Here is a 19,267-nt window from a genome sequence, read left to right as displayed (position 1 = left end):
GCAGTGTTGTACAGCTTGTTTCATCACCTTTGCGAAGTTGCCGCTCTCTCCGGCTCCCGGAGACGAAGAAGCTGCTTCTTCGCGCAAAGACGATTCTGCCGCTCACAGTGCTCTGCGGTGTGCGCCTTCTGCCGAAAGAGGTCCGGGAGCGGTGCTTAGCTCTGCAGAGCACCGTACCTTCGTCTTTAGCCTCTCTTCTCGTCTACATCTTAGCAAAAAGCTTTTCCACTCTGTCTGGCAAGGAGAAACTGTGCCAGCACAGAAAACATCTCCCATCCTGTTCTAGAGGCTGCACGCAGGTCTGCCGAGTGTTTTGCAAGAAGAGAAAGAAAGTTGTCCAAAACAGCTTGCAATCGAATGTTCATGTGAATAGAAAAGGCAGGAGAGTGGTCAGGTACTGTTTTCTCTCAGTTGGCAAGCTGCGCACACAATCGCAGTGTTGTACAGCTTGTTTCATCACCTTTGCGAAGTTGCCGCTCTCTCCGGCTCCCGGAGACGAAGAAGCTGCTTCTTCGCGCAAAGACGATTCTGCCGCTCACAGTGCTCTGCGGTGTGCGCCTTCTGCCGAAAGAGCCCCGGGAGCTGTGCTTAGCTCTGAGAAGCACCGTACCTGCTTCTTTAGCCTCTCTTCTCGTCTACATCTTAGCAAAAAGCTTTTCCACTCTGTCTGGCAAGGAGAAACTGTGCCAGCACAGAAAACATCTCCCATCGTGTTCTAGAGGCTGCACGCAGGCCTGCCGAGTGTTTTGCAAGAAGAGAAAGAAAGTTGTCCAAAACAGCTTGCAATCGAATGTTCATGTGAATAGAAAAGGCAGGAGAGTGGTCAGGTACTGTTTTCTCTCAGTTGGCAAGCTGCGCACACAATCGCAGTGTTGTACAGCTTGTTTCTTCACCTTTGCGAAGTTGCCGCTCTCTCCGGCTCCCGGAGACGAAGAAGCTGCTTCTCCGCGCAAAGACGATTCTGCCGCTCACAGTGCTCTGCGGTGTGCGCCTTCTGCCGAAAGACGCACGGGAGCGGTGCTTAGCTCTGCAGAGCACCGTACCTTCGTCTTTAGCCTCTCTTCTCGTCTACATCTTAGCAAAAAGCTTTTCCACTCTGTCTGGCAAGGAGAAACTGTGCCAGCACAGAAAACATCTCCCATCGTGTTCTAGAGGCTGCACGGAGGTCTGCCGAGTGTTTTGCAAGAAGAGAAAGAAAGTTGTCCAAAACAGCTTGCAATCGAATGTTCATGTGAATAGAAAAGGCAGGAGAGTGGTCAGGTACTGTTTTCTCTCAGTTGGCACGCTGCGCACACAATCGCAGTCTTGTACAGCTTGTTTCATCACCTTTGCCAAGTTGCCGCTCTCTCCGGCTCCCGGAGACGAAGAAGCTGCTTCTTCGCGCAAAGACGATTCTGCCGCTCACAGTGCTCTGCGGTGTGCGCCTTCTGCAGAAAGAGCCCCGGGAGCTGTGCTTAGCTCTGAGAACCACCATACGTGCTTCTTTAGCCTCTCTTCTCGTCTACATCTTAGCAAAAAGCTTTTCCACTCTGTCTGGCAAGGAGAAACTGTGCCAGCACAGAAAACATCTCCCATCGTGTTCTAGAGGCTGCACGCAGGTCTGCCGAGTGTTTTGCAAGAAGAGAAAGAAAGTTGTCCAAAACAGCTTGCAATCGAATGTTCATGTGAATAGAAAAGGCAGGAGAGTGGTCAGGTACTGTTTTCTCTCACTTGGCAAGCTGCGCACACAATCGCAGTGTTGTACAGCTTGTTTCATCACCTTTGCGAAGTTGCCGCTCTCTCCGGCTCCCGGAGACGAAGAAGCTGCTTCTTCGCGCAAAGACGATTCTGCCGCTCACAGTGCTCTGCGGTGTGCGCCTTCTGCTGAAAGACGTCCGGGAGCGGTGCTTAGCTCTGCAGAGCACCGTACCTTCGTCTTTAGCCTCTCTTCTCGTCTACATCTTAGCAAAAAGCTTTTCCACTCTGTCTGGCAAGGAGAAACTGTGCCAGCACAGAAAACATCTCCCATCGTGTTCTAGAGGCTGCACGGAGGTCTGCCGAGTGTTTTGCAAGAAGAGAAAGAAAGTTGTCCAAAACAGCTTGCAATCGAATGTTCATGTGAATAGAAAAGGCAGGAGAGTGGTCAGGTACTGTTTTCTCTCAGTTGGCAAGCTGCGCACACAATCGCAGTGTTGTACAGCTTGTTTCATCACCTTTGCGAAGTTGCCGCTCTCTCCGGCTCCCGGAGACGAAGAAGCTGCTTCTTCGCGCAAAGACGATTCTGCCGCTCACAGTGCTCTGCTGTGTGCGCCTTCTGCCGAAAGAGGCCCGGGAGCGGTGCTTAGCTCTGCAGAGCACCGTACCTTCGTCTTTAGCCTCTCTTCTCGTCTACATCTTAGCAAAAAGCTTTTCCACTCTGTCTGGCAAGGAGAAACTGTGCCAGCACAAAAAACATCTCCCATCGTGTTCTAGAGGCTGCACGGAGGTCTGCCGAGTGTTTTGCAAGAAGAGAAAGAAAGTTGTCCAAAACAGCTTGCAATCGAATGTTCATGTGAATAGAAAAGGCAGGAGAGTGGTCAGGTACTGTTTTCTCTCACTTGGCAAGTTGCGCACACAATCGCAGTGTTGTACAGCTTGTTTCATCACCTTTGCGAAGTTGCCGCTCTCTCCGGCTCCCGGAGACGAAGAAGCTGCTTCTTCGCGCAAAGACGATTCTGCCGCTCACAGTGCTCTGCTGTGTGCGCCTTCTGCCGAAAGAGGTCCGGGAGCGGTGCTTAGCTCTGCAGAGCACCGTACCTTCGTCTTTAGCCTCTCTTCTCGTCTACATCTTAGCAAAAAGCTTTTCCACTCTGTCTGGCAAGGAGAAACTGTGCCAGCACAAAAAACATCTCCCATCATGTTCTAGAGGCTGCACGGAGGTCTGCCGAGTGTTTTGCAAGAAGAGAAAGAAAGTTGTCCAAAACAGCTTGCAATCGAATGTTCATGTGAATAGAAAAGGCAGGAGAGTGGTCAGGTACTGTTTTCTCTCAGTTGGCAAGCTGCGCACACAATCGCCGTGTTGTACAGCTTGTTTCATCACCTTTGCCAAGTTGCCGCTCTCTCCGGCTCCCGGAGACGAAGAAGCTGCTTCTTCGCGCAAAGACGATTCTGCCGCTCACAGTGCTCTGCGGTGTGCGCCTGCTGCCGAAAGAGGTCCGGGAGCTGTGCTTAGCTCTGAGAAGCACCATACGTGCTTCTTTAGCCTCTCTTCTCGTCTACATCTTAGCAAAAAGCTTTTCCACTCTGTCTGGCAAGGAGAAACTGTGCCAGCACAGAAAACATCTCCCATCGTGTTCTAGAGGCTGCACGGAGGTCTGCCGAGTGTTTTGCAAGAAGAGAAAGAAAGTTGTCCAAAACAGCTTGCAATCGAATGTTCATGTGAATAGAAAAGGCAGGAGAGTGGTCAGGTACTGTTTTCTCTCAGTTGGCAAGCTGCGCACACAATCGCAGTGTTGTACAGCTTGTTTCATCACCTTTGCGAAGTTGCCGCTCTCTCCGGCTCCCGGAGACGAAGAAGCTGCTTCTTCGCGCAAAGACGATTCTGCCGCTCACAGTGCTCTGCGGTGTGCGCCTTCTGCCGAAAGAGCTCCGGGAGCGGTGCTTAGCTCTGCAGAGCACCGTACCTTCGTCTTTAGCCTCTCTTCTCGTCTACATCTTAGCAAAAAGCTTTTCCACTCTGTCTGCTAAGGAGAAACTGTGCCAGCACAAAAAACATCTCCCATCGTGTTCTAGAGGCTGCACGGAGGTCTGCCGAGTGTTTTGCAAGAAGAGAAAGAAAGTTGTCCAAAACAGCTTGCAATCGAATGTTCATGTGAATAGAAAAGGCAGGAGAGTGGTCAGGTACTGTTTTCTCTCATTATGCAAGCTGCGCACACAATCGCAGTGTTGTACAGCTTGTTTCATCACCTTTGCGAAGTTGTCGCTCTCTCCGGCTCCCGGAGACAAAGAAGCTGCTTCTTCGCCCAAAGACGATTCTGCCGCTCACAGTGCTCTGCGGTGTGCGCCTTCTGCCGAAAGACGCCCGGGAGCGGTGCTTAGCTCTGCAGAGCACCGTACCTTCGTCTTTAGCCTCTCTTCTCGTCTACATCTTAGCAAAAAGCTTTTCCACTCTGTCTGGCAAGGAGAAACTGTGCCAGCACAGAAAACATCTCCCATCGTGTTCTAGAGGCTGCACGGAGGTCTGCCGAGTGTTTTGCAAGAAGAGAAAGAAAGTTGTCCAAAACAGCTTGCAATCGAATGTTCATGTGAATAGAAAAGGCAGGAGAGTGGTCAGGTACTGTTTTCTCTCAGTTGGCAAGATGCGCACACAATCGCAGTGTTGTACAGCTTGTTTCATCACCTTTGCGAAGTTGCCGCTCTCTCCGGCTCCCGGAGACGAAGAAGCTGCTTCTTCGCGCAAAGACGATTCTGCCGCTCACAGTGCTCTGCGGTGTGCGCCTTCTGCCGAAAGAGCCCCGGGAGCTGTGCTTAGCTCTGAGAAGCACCGTACCTGCTTCTTTAGCCTCTCTTCTCGTCTACATCTTAGCAAAAAGCTTTTCCACTCTGTCTGGCAAGGAGAAACTGTGCCAGCACAAAAAACATCTCCCATCGTGTTCTAGAGGCTGCACGGAGGTCTGCCGAGTGTTTTGCAAGAAGAGAAAGAAAGTTGTCCAAAACAGCTTCCAATCGAATGTTCATGTGAATAGAAAAGGCAGGAGAGTGGTCGGTACTGTTTTGTCTCAGTTGGCACGCTGCGCACACAATCGCAGTGTTGTACAGCTTGTTTCATCACCTTTGCGAAGTTGCCGCTCTCTCCGGCTCCCGGAGACGAAGAAGCTGCTTCTTCGCGCAAAGACGATTCTGCCGCTCACAGTGCTCTGCGGTGTGCGCCTTCTGCCGAAAGAGCCCCGGGAGCTGTGCTTAGCTCTGAGAAGCACCGTACCTGCTTCTTTAGCCTCTCTTCTCGTCTACATCTTAGCAAAAAGCTTTTCCACTCTGTCTGGCAAGGAGAAACTGTGCCAGCACAGAAAACATCTCCCATCGTGTTCTAGAGGCTGCACGCAGGCCTGCCGAGTGTTTTGCAAGAAGAGAAAGAAAGTTGTCCAAAACAGCTTGCAATCGAATGTTCATGTGAATAGAAAAGGCAGGAGAGTGGTCAGGTACTGTTTGCTCTCAGTTGGCAAGCTGCGCACACAATCGCAGTGTTGTACAGCTTGTTTCATCACCTTTGCCAAGTTGCCGCTCTCTCCGGCTCCCGGAGACGAAGAAGCTGCTTCTTCGCGCAAAGACGATTCTGCCGCTCACAGTGCTCTGCGGTGTGCGCCTTCTGCCGAAAGAGGTCCGGGAGCGGTGCTTAGCTCTGCAGAGCACCGTACCTTCGTCTTTAGCCTCTCTTCTCGTCTACATCTTAGCAAAAAGCTTTTCCACTCTGTCTGGCAAGGAGAAACTGTGCCAGCACAGAAAACATCTCCCATCGTGTTCTAGAGGCTGCACGCAGGTCTGCCGAGTGTTTTGCAAGAAGAGAAAGAAAGTTGTCCAAAACAGCTTGCAATCGAATGTTCATGTGAATAGAAAAGGCAGGAGAGTGGTCAGGTACTGTTTTCTCTCAGTTGGCAAGCTGCGCACACAATCGCAGTCTTGTACAGCTTGTTTCATCACCTTTGCGAAGTTGCCGCTCTCTCCGGCTCCCGGAGACGAAGAAGCTGCTTCTTCGCGCAAAGACGATTCTGCCGCTCACAGTGCTCTGCGGTGTGCGCCTTCTGCCGAAAGAGCCCCGGGAGCTGTGCTTAGCTCTGAGAAGCACCGTACCTGCTTCTTTAGCCTCTCTTCTCGTCTACATCTTAGCAAAAAGCTTTTCCACTCTGTCTGGCAAGGAGAAACTGTGCCAGCACAGAAAACATCTCCCATCGTGTTCTAGAGGCTGCACGCAGGCCTGCCGAGTGTTTTGCAAGAAGAGAAAGAAAGTTGTCCAAAACAGCTTGCAATCGAATGTTCATGTGAATAGAAAAGGCAGGAGAGTGGTCAGGTACTGTTTTCTCTCAGTTGGCAAGCTGCGCACACAATCGCAGTGTTGTACAGCTTGTTTCTTCACCTTTGCGAAGTTGCCGCTCTCTCCGGCTCCCGGAGACGAAGAAGCTGCTTCTTCGCGCAAAGACGATTCTGCCGCTCACAGTGCTCTGCGGTGTGCGCCTTCTGCCGAAAGAGCCCCGGGAGCTGTGCTTAGCTCTGAGAAGCACCATACGTGCTTCTTTAGCCTCTCTTCTCGTCTACATCTTAGCAAAAAGCTTTTCCACTCTGTCTGGCAAGGAGAAACTGTGCCAGCACAGAAAACATCTCCCATCGTGTTCTAGAGGCTGCACGGAGGTCTGCCGAGTGTTTTGCAAGAAGAGAAAGAAAGTTGTCCAAAACAGCTTCCAATCGAATGTTCATGTGAATAGAAAAGGCAGGAGAGTGGTCAGGTACTGTTTTCTCTCAGTTGGCAAGCTGCGCACACAATCGCAGTGTTGTACAGCTTGTTTCATCACCTTTGCGAAGTTGCCGCTCTCTCCGGCTCCCGGAGACGAAGAAGCTGCTTCTTCGCGCAAAGACGATTCTGCCGCTCACAGTGCTCTGCGGTGTGCGCCTTCTGCAGAAAGAGCCCCGGGAGCTGTGCTTAGCTCTGAGAACCACCATACGTGCTTCTTTAGCCTCTCTTCTCGTCTACATCTTAGCAAAAAGCTTTTCCACTCTGTCTGGCAAGGAGAAACTGTGCCAGCACAGAAAACATCTCCCGTCGTGTTCTAGAGGCTGCACGCAGGTCTGCCGAGTGTTTTGCAAGAAGAGAAAGAAAGTTGTCCAAAACAGCTTGCAATCGAATGTTCATGTGAATAGAAAAGGCAGGAGAGTGGTCAAGTACTGTTTTCTCTCACTTGGCAAGTTGCGCACACAATCGCAGTGTTGTACAGCTTGTTTCATCACCTTTGCGAAGTTGCCGCTCTCTCCGGCTCCCGGAGACGAAGAAGCTGCTTCTTCGCGCAAAGACGATTCTGCCGCTCACAGTGCTCTGCGGTGTGCGCCTTCTGCTGAAAGACGTCCGGGAGCGGTGCTTAGCTCTGCAGAGCACCGTACCTTCGTCTTTAGCCTCTCTTCTCGTCTACATCTTAGCAAAAAGCTTTTCCACTCTGTCTGGCAAGGAGAAACTGTGCCAACACAGAAAACATCTCCCATCGTGTTCTAGAGGCTGCACGGAGGTCTGCCGAGTGTTTTGCAAGAAGAGAAAGAAAGTTGTCCAAAACAGCTTGCAATCGAATGTTCATGTGAATAGAAAAGGCAGGAGAGTGGTCAGGTACTGTTTTCTCTCAGTTGGCAAGCTGCGCACACAATCGCAGTGTTGTACAGCTTGTTTCATCACCTTTGCGAAGTTGCCGCTCTCTCCGGCTCCCGGAGACGAAGAAGCTGCTTCTTCGCGCAAAGACGATTCTGCCGCTCACAGTGCTCTGCTGTGTGCGCCTTCTGCCGAAAGAGGCCCGGGAGCGGTGCTTAGCTCTGCAGAGCACCGTACCTTCGTCTTTAGCCTCTCTTCTCGTCTACATCTTAGCAAAAAGCTTTTCCACTCTGTCTGGCAAGGAGAAACTGTGCCAGCACAAAAAACATCTCCCATCGTGTTCTAGAGGCTGCACGGAGGTCTGCCGAGTGTTTTGCAAGAAGAGAAAGAAAGTTGTCCAAAACAGCTTGCAATCGAATGTTCATGTGAATAGAAAAGGCAGGAGAGTGGTCAGGTACTGTTTTCTCTCAGTTGGCAAGTTGCGCACACAATCGCAGTGTTGTACAGCTTGTTTCATCACCTTTGCGAAGTTGCCGCTCTCTCCGGCTCCCGGAGACGAAGAAGCTGCTTCTTCGCGCAAAGACGATTCTGCCGCTCACAGTGCTCTGCTGTGTGCGCCTTCTGCCGAAAGAGGTCCGGGAGCGGTGCTTAGCTCTGCAGAGCACCGTACCTTCGTCTTTAGCCTCTCTTCTCGTCTACATCTTAGCAAAAAGCTTTTCCACTCTGTCTGGCAAGGAGAAACTGTGCCAGCACAAAAAACATCTCCCATCATGTTCTAGAGGCTGCACGGAGGTCTGCCGAGTGTTTTGCAAGAAGAGAAAGAAAGTTGTCCAAAACAGCTTGCAATCGAATGTTCATGTGAATAGAAAAGGCAGGAGAGTGGTCAGGTACTGTTTTCTCTCAGTTGGCAAGCTGCGCACACAATCGCCGTGTTGTACAGCTTGTTTCATCACCTTTGCCAAGTTGCCGCTCTCTCCGGCTCCCGGAGACGAAGAAGCTGCTTCTTCGCGCAAAGACGATTCTGCCGCTCACAGTGCTCTGCGGTGTGCGCCTGCTGCCGAAAGAGGTCCGGGAGCTGTGCTTAGCTCTGAGAAGCACCATACGTGCTTCTTTAGCCTCTCTTCTCGTCTACATCTTAGCAAAAAGCTTTTCCACTCTGTCTGGCAAGGAGAAACTGTGCCAGCACAGAAAACATCTCCCATCGTGTTCTAGAGGCTGCACGGAGGTCTGCCGAGTGTTTTGCAAGAAGAGAAAGAAAGTTGTCCAAAACAGCTTGCAATCGAATGTTCATGTGAATAGAAAAGGCAGGAGAGTGGTCAGGTACTGTTTTCTCTCAGTTGGCAAGCTGCGCACACAATCGCAGTGTTGTACAGCTTGTTTCATCACCTTTGCGAAGTTGCCGCTCTCTCCGGCTCCCGGAGACGAAGAAGCTGCTTCTTCGCGCAAAGACGATTCTGCCGCTCACAGTGCTCTGCGGTGTGCGCCTTCTGCCGAAAGAGCTCCGGGAGCGGTGCTTAGCTCTGCAGAGCACCGTACCTTCGTCTTTAGCCTCTCTTCTCGTCTACATCTTAGCAAAAAGCTTTTCCACTCTGTCTGGCAAGGAGAAACTGTGCCAGCACAGAAAACATCTCCCATCGTGTTCTAGAGGCTGCACGGAGGTCTGCAGAGTGTTTTGCAAGAAGAGAAAGAAAGTTGTCCAAAACAGCTTGCAATCGAATGTTCATGTGAATAGAAAAGGCAGGAGAGTGGTCAGGTACTGTTTTCTCTCAGTTGGCAAGCTGCGCACACAATCGCAGTGTTGTACAGCTTGTTTCATCACCTTTGGCAAGTTGCCGCTCTCTCCGGCTCCCGGAGACGAAGAAGCTGCTTCTTCGCGCAAAGACGATTCTGCCGCTCACAGTGCTCTGCTGTGTGCGCCTTCTGCCGAAAGACGCCCGGGAGCGGTGCTTAGCTCTGCAGAGCACCGTACCTTCGTCTTTAGCCTCTCTTCTCGTCTACATCTTAGCAAAAAGCTTTTCCACTCTGTCTGGCAAGGAGAAACTGTGCCAGCACAAAAAACATCTCCCATCGTGTTCTAGAGGCTGCACGGAGGTCTGCCGAGTGTTTTGCAAGAAGAGAAAGAAAGTTGTCCAAAACAGCTTCCAATCGAATGTTCATGTGAATAGAAAAGGCAGGAGAGTGATAAGGTACTGTTTTCTCTCAGTTGGCACACTGCGCACACAATCGGAGTGTTGTACAGCTTGTTTCATCACCTTTGCGAAGTTGCCGCTCTCTCCGGCTCCCGGAGACGAAGAAGCTGCTTCTTCGCGCAAAGACGATTCTGCCGCTCACAGTGCTCTGCGGTGTGCGCCTTCTGCCGAAAGAGCCCCGGGAGTTGTTCTTAGCTCTGAGAAGCACCATACGTGCTTCTTTAGCCTCTCTTCTCGTCTACATCTTAGCAAAAAGCTTTTCCACTCTGTCTGGCAAGGAGAAACTGTGCCAGCACAGAAAACATCTCCCATCGTGTTATAGAAGCTCCACGGAGGTCTGCCGAGTGTTTTGCAAGAAGAGAAAGAAAGTTGTCCAAAACAGCTTGCAATCGAATGTTCATGTGAATAGAAAAGGCAGGAGAGTGGTCAGGTACTGTTTTCTCTCAGTTGGCAAGCTGCGCACACAATCGCAGTGTTGTACAGCTTGTTTCATCACCTTTGCCAAGTTGCCGCTCTCTCCGGCTCCCGGAGACGAAGAAGCTGCTTCTTCGCGCAAAGACGATTCTGCCGCTCACAGTGATCTGCGGTGTGCGCCTTCTGCCGAAAGACGCCCGGGAGCGGTGCTTAGCTCTGCAGAGCACCGTACCTTCGTCTTTAGCCTCTCTTCTCGTCTACATCTTAGCAAAAAGCTTTTCCACTCTGTCTGGCAAGGAGAAACTGTGCCAGCACAGAAAACATCTCCCATCGTGTTCTAGAGGCTGCACGGAGGTCTGCCGAGTGTTTTGCAAGAAGAGAAAGAAAGTTGTCCAAAACAGCTTGCAATCGAATGTTCATGTGATTACAAAAGGCAGGAGAGTGGTCAGGTACTGTTTTCTCTCAGTTGGCAAGCTGCGCACACAATCGCAGTGTTGTACAGCTTGTTTCATCACCTTTGCGAAGTTGCCGCTCTCTCCGGCTCCCGGAGACGAAGAAGCTGCTTCTTCGCGCAAAGACGATTCTGCCGCTCACAGTGCTCTGCGGTGTGCGCCTTCTGCCGAAAGAGGTCCGGGAGCGGTGCTTAGCTCTGCAGAGCACCGTACCTTCGTCTTTAGCCTCTCTTCTCGTCTACATCTTAGCAAAAAGCTTTTCCACTCTGTCTGGCAAGGAGAAACTGTGCCAGCACAGAAAACATCTCCCATCCTGTTCTAGAGGCTGCACGCAGGTCTGCCGAGTGTTTTGCAAGAAGAGAAAGAAAGTTGTCCAAAACAGCTTGCAATCGAATGTTCATGTGAATAGAAAAGGCAGGAGAGTGGTCAGGTACTGTTTTCTCTCAGTTGGCAAGCTGCGCACACAATCGCAGTGTTGTACAGCTTGTTTCATCACCTTTGCGAAGTTGCCGCTCTCTCCGGCTCCCGGAGACGAAGAAGCTGCTTCTTCGCGCAAAGACGATTCTGCCGCTCACAGTGCTCTGCGGTGTGCGCCTTCTGCCGAAAGAGCCCCGGGAGCTGTGCTTAGCTCTGAGAAGCACCGTACCTGCTTCTTTAGCCTCTCTTCTCGTCTACATCTTAGCAAAAAGCTTTTCCACTCTGTCTGGCAAGGAGAAACTGTGCCAGCACAGAAAACATCTCCCATCGTGTTCTAGAGGCTGCACGCAGGCCTGCCGAGTGTTTTGCAAGAAGAGAAAGAAAGTTGTCCAAAACAGCTTGCAATCGAATGTTCATGTGAATAGAAAAGGCAGGAGAGTGGTCAGGTACTGTTTTCTCTCAGTTGGCAAGCTGCGCACACAATCGCAGTGTTGTACAGCTTGTTTCTTCACCTTTGCGAAGTTGCCGCTCTCTCCGGCTCCCGGAGACGAAGAAGCTGCTTCTCCGCGCAAAGACGATTCTGCCGCTCACAGTGCTCTGCGGTGTGCGCCTTCTGCCGAAAGACGCACGGGAGCGGTGCTTAGCTCTGCAGAGCACCGTACCTTCGTCTTTAGCCTCTCTTCTCGTCTACATCTTAGCAAAAAGCTTTTCCACTCTGTCTGGCAAGGAGAAACTGTGCCAGCACAGAAAACATCTCCCATCGTGTTCTAGAGGCTGCACGGAGGTCTGCCGAGTGTTTTGCAAGAAGAGAAAGAAAGTTGTCCAAAACAGCTTGCAATCGAATGTTCATGTGAATAGAAAAGGCAGGAGAGTGGTCAGGTACTGTTTTCTCTCAGTTGGCACGCTGCGCACACAATCGCAGTCTTGTACAGCTTGTTTCATCACCTTTGCGAAGTTGCCGCTCTCTCCGGCTCCCGGAGACGAAGAAGCTGCTTCTTCGCGCAAAGACGATTCTGCCGCTCACAGTGCTCTGCGGTGTGCGCCTTCTGCAGAAAGAGCCCCGGGAGCTGTGCTTAGCTCTGAGAACCACCATACGTGCTTCTTTAGCCTCTCTTCTCGTCTACATCTTAGCAAAAAGCTTTTCCACTCTGTCTGGCAAGGAGAAACTGTGCCAGCACAGAAAACATCTCCCATCGTGTTCTAGAGGCTGCACGCAGGTCTGCCGAGTGTTTTGCAAGAAGAGAAAGAAAGTTGTCCAAAACAGCTTGCAATCGAATGTTCATGTGAATAGAAAAGGCAGGAGAGTGGTCAGGTACTGTTTTCTCTCACTTGGCAAGCTGCGCACACAATCGCAGTGTTGTACAGCTTGTTTCATCACCTTTGCGAAGTTGCCGCTCTCTCCGGCTCCCGGAGACGAAGAAGCTGCTTCTTCGCGCAAAGACGATTCTGCCGCTCACAGTGCTCTGCGGTGTGCGCCTTCTGCTGAAAGACGTCCGGGAGCGGTGCTTAGCTCTGCAGAGCACCGTACCTTCGTCTTTAGCCTCTCTTCTCGTCTACATCTTAGCAAAAAGCTTTTCCACTCTGTCTGGCAAGGAGAAACTGTGCCAGCACAGAAAACATCTCCCATCGTGTTCTAGAGGCTGCACGGAGGTCTGCCGAGTGTTTTGCAAGAAGAGAAAGAAAGTTGTCCAAAACAGCTTGCAATCGAATGTTCATGTGAATAGAAAAGGCAGGAGAGTGGTCAGGTACTGTTTTCTCTCAGTTGGCAAGCTGCGCACACAATCGCAGTGTTGTACAGCTTGTTTCATCACCTTTGCGAAGTTGCCGCTCTCTCCGGCTCCCGGAGACGAAGAAGCTGCTTCTTCGCGCAAAGACGATTCTGCCGCTCACAGTGCTCTGCTGTGTGCGCCTTCTGCCGAAAGAGGCCCGGGAGCGGTGCTTAGCTCTGCAGAGCACCGTACCTTCGTCTTTAGCCTCTCTTCTCGTCTACATCTTAGCAAAAAGCTTTTCCACTCTGTCTGGCAAGGAGAAACTGTGCCAGCACAAAAAACATCTCCCATCGTGTTCTAGAGGCTGCACGGAGGTCTGCCGAGTGTTTTGCAAGAAGAGAAAGAAAGTTGTCCAAAACAGCTTGCAATCGAATGTTCATGTGAATAGAAAAGGCAGGAGAGTGGTCAGGTACTGTTTTCTCTCACTTGGCAAGTTGCGCACACAATCGCAGTGTTGTACAGCTTGTTTCATCACCTTTGCGAAGTTGCCGCTCTCTCCGGCTCCCGGAGACGAAGAAGCTGCTTCTTCGCGCAAAGACGATTCTGCCGCTCACAGTGCTCTGCTGTGTGCGCCTTCTGCCGAAAGAGGTCCGGGAGCGGTGCTTAGCTCTGCAGAGCACCGTACCTTCGTCTTTAGCCTCTCTTCTCGTCTACATCTTAGCAAAAAGCTTTTCCACTCTGTCTGGCAAGGAGAAACTGTGCCAGCACAAAAAACATCTCCCATCATGTTCTAGAGGCTGCACGGAGGTCTGCCGAGTGTTTTGCAAGAAGAGAAAGAAAGTTGTCCAAAACAGCTTGCAATCGAATGTTCATGTGAATAGAAAAGGCAGGAGAGTGGTCAGGTACTGTTTTCTCTCAGTTGGCAAGCTGCGCACACAATCGCCGTGTTGTACAGCTTGTTTCATCACCTTTGCCAAGTTGCCGCTCTCTCCGGCTCCCGGAGACGAAGAAGCTGCTTCTTCGCGCAAAGACGATTCTGCCGCTCACAGTGCTCTGCGGTGTGCGCCTGCTGCCGAAAGAGGTCCGGGAGCTGTGCTTAGCTCTGAGAAGCACCATACGTGCTTCTTTAGCCTCTCTTCTCGTCTACATCTTAGCAAAAAGCTTTTCCACTCTGTCTGGCAAGGAGAAACTGTGCCAGCACAGAAAACATCTCCCATCGTGTTCTAGAGGCTGCACGGAGGTCTGCCGAGTGTTTTGCAAGAAGAGAAAGAAAGTTGTCCAAAACAGCTTGCAATCGAATGTTCATGTGAATAGAAAAGGCAGGAGAGTGGTCAGGTACTGTTTTCTCTCAGTTGGCAAGCTGCGCACACAATCGCAGTGTTGTACAGCTTGTTTCATCACCTTTGCGAAGTTGCCGCTCTCTCCGGCTCCCGGAGACGAAGAAGCTGCTTCTTCGCGCAAAGACGATTCTGCCGCTCACAGTGCTCTGCGGTGTGCGCCTTCTGCCGAAAGAGCTCCGGGAGCGGTGCTTAGCTCTGCAGAGCACCGTACCTTCGTCTTTAGCCTCTCTTCTCGTCTACATCTTAGCAAAAAGCTTTTCCACTCTGTCTGCTAAGGAGAAACTGTGCCAGCACAAAAAACATCTCCCATCGTGTTCTAGAGGCTGCACGGAGGTCTGCCGAGTGTTTTGCAAGAAGAGAAAGAAAGTTGTCCAAAACAGCTTGCAATCGAATGTTCATGTGAATAGAAAAGGCAGGAGAGTGGTCAGGTACTGTTTTCTCTCATTATGCAAGCTGCGCACACAATCGCAGTGTTGTACAGCTTGTTTCATCACCTTTGCGAAGTTGTCGCTCTCTCCGGCTCCCGGAGACAAAGAAGCTGCTTCTTCGCCCAAAGACGATTCTGCCGCTCACAGTGCTCTGCGGTGTGCGCCTTCTGCCGAAAGACGCCCGGGAGCGGTGCTTAGCTCTGCAGAGCACCGTACCTTCGTCTTTAGCCTCTCTTCTCGTCTACATCTTAGCAAAAAGCTTTTCCACTCTGTCTGGCAAGGAGAAACTGTGCCAGCACAGAAAACATCTCCCATCGTGTTCTAGAGGCTGCACGGAGGTCTGCCGAGTGTTTTGCAAGAAGAGAAAGAAAGTTGTCCAAAACAGCTTGCAATCGAATGTTCATGTGAATAGAAAAGGCAGGAGAGTGGTCAGGTACTGTTTTCTCTCAGTTGGCAAGATGCGCACACAATCGCAGTGTTGTACAGCTTGTTTCATCACCTTTGCGAAGTTGCCGCTCTCTCCGGCTCCCGGAGACGAAGAAGCTGCTTCTTCGCGCAAAGACGATTCTGCCGCTCACAGTGCTCTGCGGTGTGCGCCTTCTGCCGAAAGAGCCCCGGGAGCTGTGCTTAGCTCTGAGAAGCACCGTACCTGCTTCTTTAGCCTCTCTTCTCGTCTACATCTTAGCAAAAAGCTTTTCCACTCTGTCTGGCAAGGAGAAACTGTGCCAGCACAAAAAACATCTCCCATCGTGTTCTAGAGGCTGCACGGAGGTCTGCCGAGTGTTTTGCAAGAAGAGAAAGAAAGTTGTCCAAAACAGCTTCCAATCGAATGTTCATGTGAATAGAAAAGGCAGGAGAGTGGTCGGTACTGTTTTGTCTCAGTTGGCACGCTGCGCACACAATCGCAGTGTTGTACAGCTTGTTTCATCACCTTTGCGAAGTTGCCGCTCTCTCCGGCTCCCGGAGACGAAGAAGCTGCTTCTTCGCGCAAAGACGATTCTGCCGCTCACAGTGCTCTGCGGTGTGCGCCTTCTGCCGAAAGAGCCCCGGGAGCTGTGCTTAGCTCTGAGAAGCACCGTACCTGCTTCTTTAGCCTCTCTTCTCGTCTACATCTTAGCAAAAAGCTTTTCCACTCTGTCTGGCAAGGAGAAACTGTGCCAGCACAGAAAACATCTCCCATCGTGTTCTAGAGGCTGCACGCAGGCCTGCCGAGTGTTTTGCAAGAAGAGAAAGAAAGTTGTCCAAAACAGCTTGCAATCGAATGTTCATGTGAATAGAAAAGGCAGGAGAGTGGTCAGGTACTGTTTGCTCTCAGTTGGCAAGCTGCGCACACAATCGCAGTGTTGTACAGCTTGTTTCATCACCTTTGCCAAGTTGCCGCTCTCTCCGGCTCCCGGAGACGAAGAAGCTGCTTCTTCGCGCAAAGACGATTCTGCCGCTCACAGTGCTCTGCGGTGTGCGCCTTCTGCCGAAAGAGGTCCGGGAGCGGTGCTTAGCTCTGCAGAGCACCGTACCTTCGTCTTTAGCCTCTCTTCTCGTCTACATCTTAGCAAAAAGCTTTTCCACTCTGTCTGGCAAGGAGAAACTGTGCCAGCACAGAAAACATCTCCCATCGTGTTCTAGAGGCTGCACGCAGGTCTGCCGAGTGTTTTGCAAGAAGAGAAAGAAAGTTGTCCAAAACAGCTTGCAATCGAATGTTCATGTGAATAGAAAAGGCAGGAGAGTGGTCAGGTACTGTTTTCTCTCAGTTGGCAAGCTGCGCACACAATCGCAGTCTTGTACAGCTTGTTTCATCACCTTTGCGAAGTTGCCGCTCTCTCCGGCTCCCGGAGACGAAGAAGCTGCTTCTTCGCGCAAAGACGATTCTGCCGCTCACAGTGCTCTGCGGTGTGCGCCTTCTGCCGAAAGAGCCCCGGGAGCTGTGCTTAGCTCTGAGAAGCACCGTACCTGCTTCTTTAGCCTCTCTTCTCGTCTACATCTTAGCAAAAAGCTTTTCCACTCTGTCTGGCAAGGAGAAACTGTGCCAGCACAGAAAACATCTCCCATCGTGTTCTAGAGGCTGCACGCAGGCCTGCCGAGTGTTTTGCAAGAAGAGAAAGAAAGTTGTCCAAAACAGCTTGCAATCGAATGTTCATGTGAATAGAAAAGGCAGGAGAGTGGTCAGGTACTGTTTTCTCTCAGTTGGCAAGCTGCGCACACAATCGCAGTGTTGTACAGCTTGTTTCATCACCTTTGCGAAGTTGCCGCTCTCTCCGGCTCCCGGAGACGAAGAAGCTGCTTCTTCGCGCAAAGACGATTCTGCCGCTCACAGTGCTCTGCGGTGTGCGCCTTCTGCCGAAAGAGCCCCGGGAGCTGTGCTTAGCTCTGAGAAGCACCATACGTGCTTCTTTAGCCTCTCTTCTCGTCTACATCTTAGCAAAAAGCTTTTCCACTCTGTCTGGCAAGGAGAAACTGTGCCAGCACAGAAAACATCTCCCATCGTGTTCTAGAGGCTGCACGGAGGTCTGCCGAGTGTTTTGCAAGAAGAGAAAGAAAGTTGTCCAAAACAGCTTCCAATCGAATGTTCATGTGAATAGAAAAGGCAGGAGAGTGGTCAGGTACTGTTTTCTCTCAGTTGGCAAGCTGCGCACACAATCGCAGTGTTGTACAGCTTGTTTCATCACCTTTGCGAAGTTGCCGCTCTCTCCGGCTCCCGGAGACGAAGAAGCTGCTTCTTCGCGCAAAGACGATTCTGCCGCTCACAGTGCTCTGCGGTGTGCGCCTTCTGCAGAAAGAGCCCCGGGAGCTGTGCTTAGCTCTGAGAACCACCATACGTGCTTCTTTAGCCTCTCTTCTCGTCTACATCTTAGCAAAAAGCTTTTCCACTCTGTCTGGCAAGGAGAAACTGTGCCAGCACAGAAAACATCTCCCATCGTGTTCTAGAGGCTGCACGCAGGTCTGCCGAGTGTTTTGCAAGAAGAGAAAGAAAGTTGTCCAAAACAGCTTGCAATCGAATGTTCATGTGAATAGAAAAGGCAGGAGAGTGGTCAAGTACTGTTTTCTCTCACTTGGCAAGTTGCGCACACAATCGCAGTGTTGTACAGCTTGTTTCATCACCTTTGCGAAGTTGCCGCTCTCTCCGGCTCCCGGAGACGAAGAAGCTGCTTCTTCGCGCAAAGACGATTCTGCCGCTCACAGTGCTCTGCGGTGTGCGCCTTCTGCTGAAAGACGTCCGGGAGCGGTGCTTAGCTCTGCAGAGCACCGTACCTTCGTCTTTAGCCTCTCTTCTCGTCTACATCTTAGCAAAAAGCTTTTCCACTCTGTCTGGCAAGGAGAAACTGTGCCAACACAGAAAACATCTCCCATCGTGTTCTAGAGGCTGCACGGAGGTCTGCCGAGTGTTTTGCAAGAAGAGAAAGAAAGTTGTCCAAAACAGCTTGCAATCGAATGTTCATGTGAATAGAAAAGGCAGGAGAGTGGTCAGGTACTGTTTTCTCTCAGTTGGCAAGCTGCGCACACAATCGCAGTGTTGTACAGCTTGTTTCATCACCTTTGCGAAGTTGCCGCTCTCTCCGGCTCCCGGAGACGAAGAAGCTGCTTCTTCGCGCAAAGACGATTCTGCCGCTCACAGTGCTCTGCTGTGTGCGCCTTCTGCCGAAAGAGGCCCGGGAGCGGTGCTTAGCTCTGCAGAGCACCGTACCTTCGTCTTTAGCCTCTCTTCTCGTCTACATCTTAGCAAAAAGCTTTTCCACTCTGTCTGGCAAGGAGAAACTGTGCCAGCACAAAAAACATCTCCCATCGTGTTCTAGAGGCTGCACGGAGGTCTGCCGAGTGTTTTGCAAGAAGAGAAAGAAAGTTGTCCAAAACAGCTTGCAATCGAATGTTCATGTGAATAGAAAAGGCAGGAGAGTGGTCAGGTACTGTTTTCTCTCAGTTGGCAAGTTGCGCACACAATCGCAGTGTTGTACAGCTTGTTTCATCACCTTTGCGAAGTTGCCGCTCTCTCCGGCTCCCGGAGACGAAGAAGCTGCTTCTTCGCGCAAAGACGATTCTGCCGCTCACAGTGCTCTGCTGTGTGCGCCTTCTGCCGAAAGAGGTCCGGGAGCGGTGCTTAGCTCTGCAGAGCACCGTACCTTCGTCTTTAGCCTCTCTTCTCGTCTACATCTTAGCAAAAAGCTTTTCCACTCTGTCTGGCAAGGAGAAACTGTGCCAGCACAAAAAACATCTCCCATCATGTTCTAGAGGCTGCACGGAGGTCTGCCGAGTGTTTTGCAAGAAGAGAAAGAAAGTTGTCCAAAACAGCTTGCAATCGAATGTTCATGTGAATAGAAAAGGCAGGAGAGTGGTCAGGTACTGTTTTCTCTCAGTTGGCAAGCTGCGCACACAATCGCCGTGTTGTACAGCTTGTTTCATCACCTTTGCCAAGTTGCCGCTCTCTCCGGCTCCCGGAGACGAAGAAGCTGCTTCTTCGCGCAAAGACGATTCTGCCGCTCACAGTGCTCTGCGGTGTGCGCCTGCTGCCGAAAGAGGTCCGGGAGCTGTGCTTAGCTCTGAGAAGCACCATACGTGCTTCTTTAGCCTCTCTTCTCGTCTACATCTTAGCAAAAAGCTTTTCCACTCTGTCTGGCAAGGAGAAACTGTGCCAGCACAGAAAACATCTCCCATCGTGTTCTAGAGGCTGCACGGAGGTCTGCCGAGTGTTTTGCAAGAAGAGAAAGAAAGTTGTCCAAAACAGCTTGCAATCGAATGTTCATGTGAATAGAAAAGGCAGGAGAGTGGTCAGGTACTGTTTTCTCTCAGTTGGCAAGCTGCGCACACAATCGCAGTGTTGTACAGCTTGTTTCATCACCTTTGCGAAGTTGCCGCTCTCTCCGGCTCCCGGAGACGAAGAAGCTGCTTCTTCGCGCAAAGACGATTCTGCCGCTCACAGTGCTCTGCGGTGTGCGCCTTCTGCCGAAAGAGCTCCGGGAGCGGTGCTTAGCTCTGCAGAGCACCGTACCTTCGTCTTTAGCCTCTCTTCTCGTCTACATCTTAGCAAA

The sequence above is a fragment of the Melozone crissalis genome, unplaced genomic scaffold (genome assembly GCF_028551555.1).
Source record: "Melozone crissalis strain CALT ecotype California unplaced genomic scaffold, PUWL_Pcris_2 ptg000184l_1, whole genome shotgun sequence".
Taxonomy (NCBI): domain Eukaryota; kingdom Metazoa; phylum Chordata; class Aves; order Passeriformes; family Passerellidae; genus Melozone; species Melozone crissalis.
Note: the sequence above shows the minus strand (reverse complement) of the source record.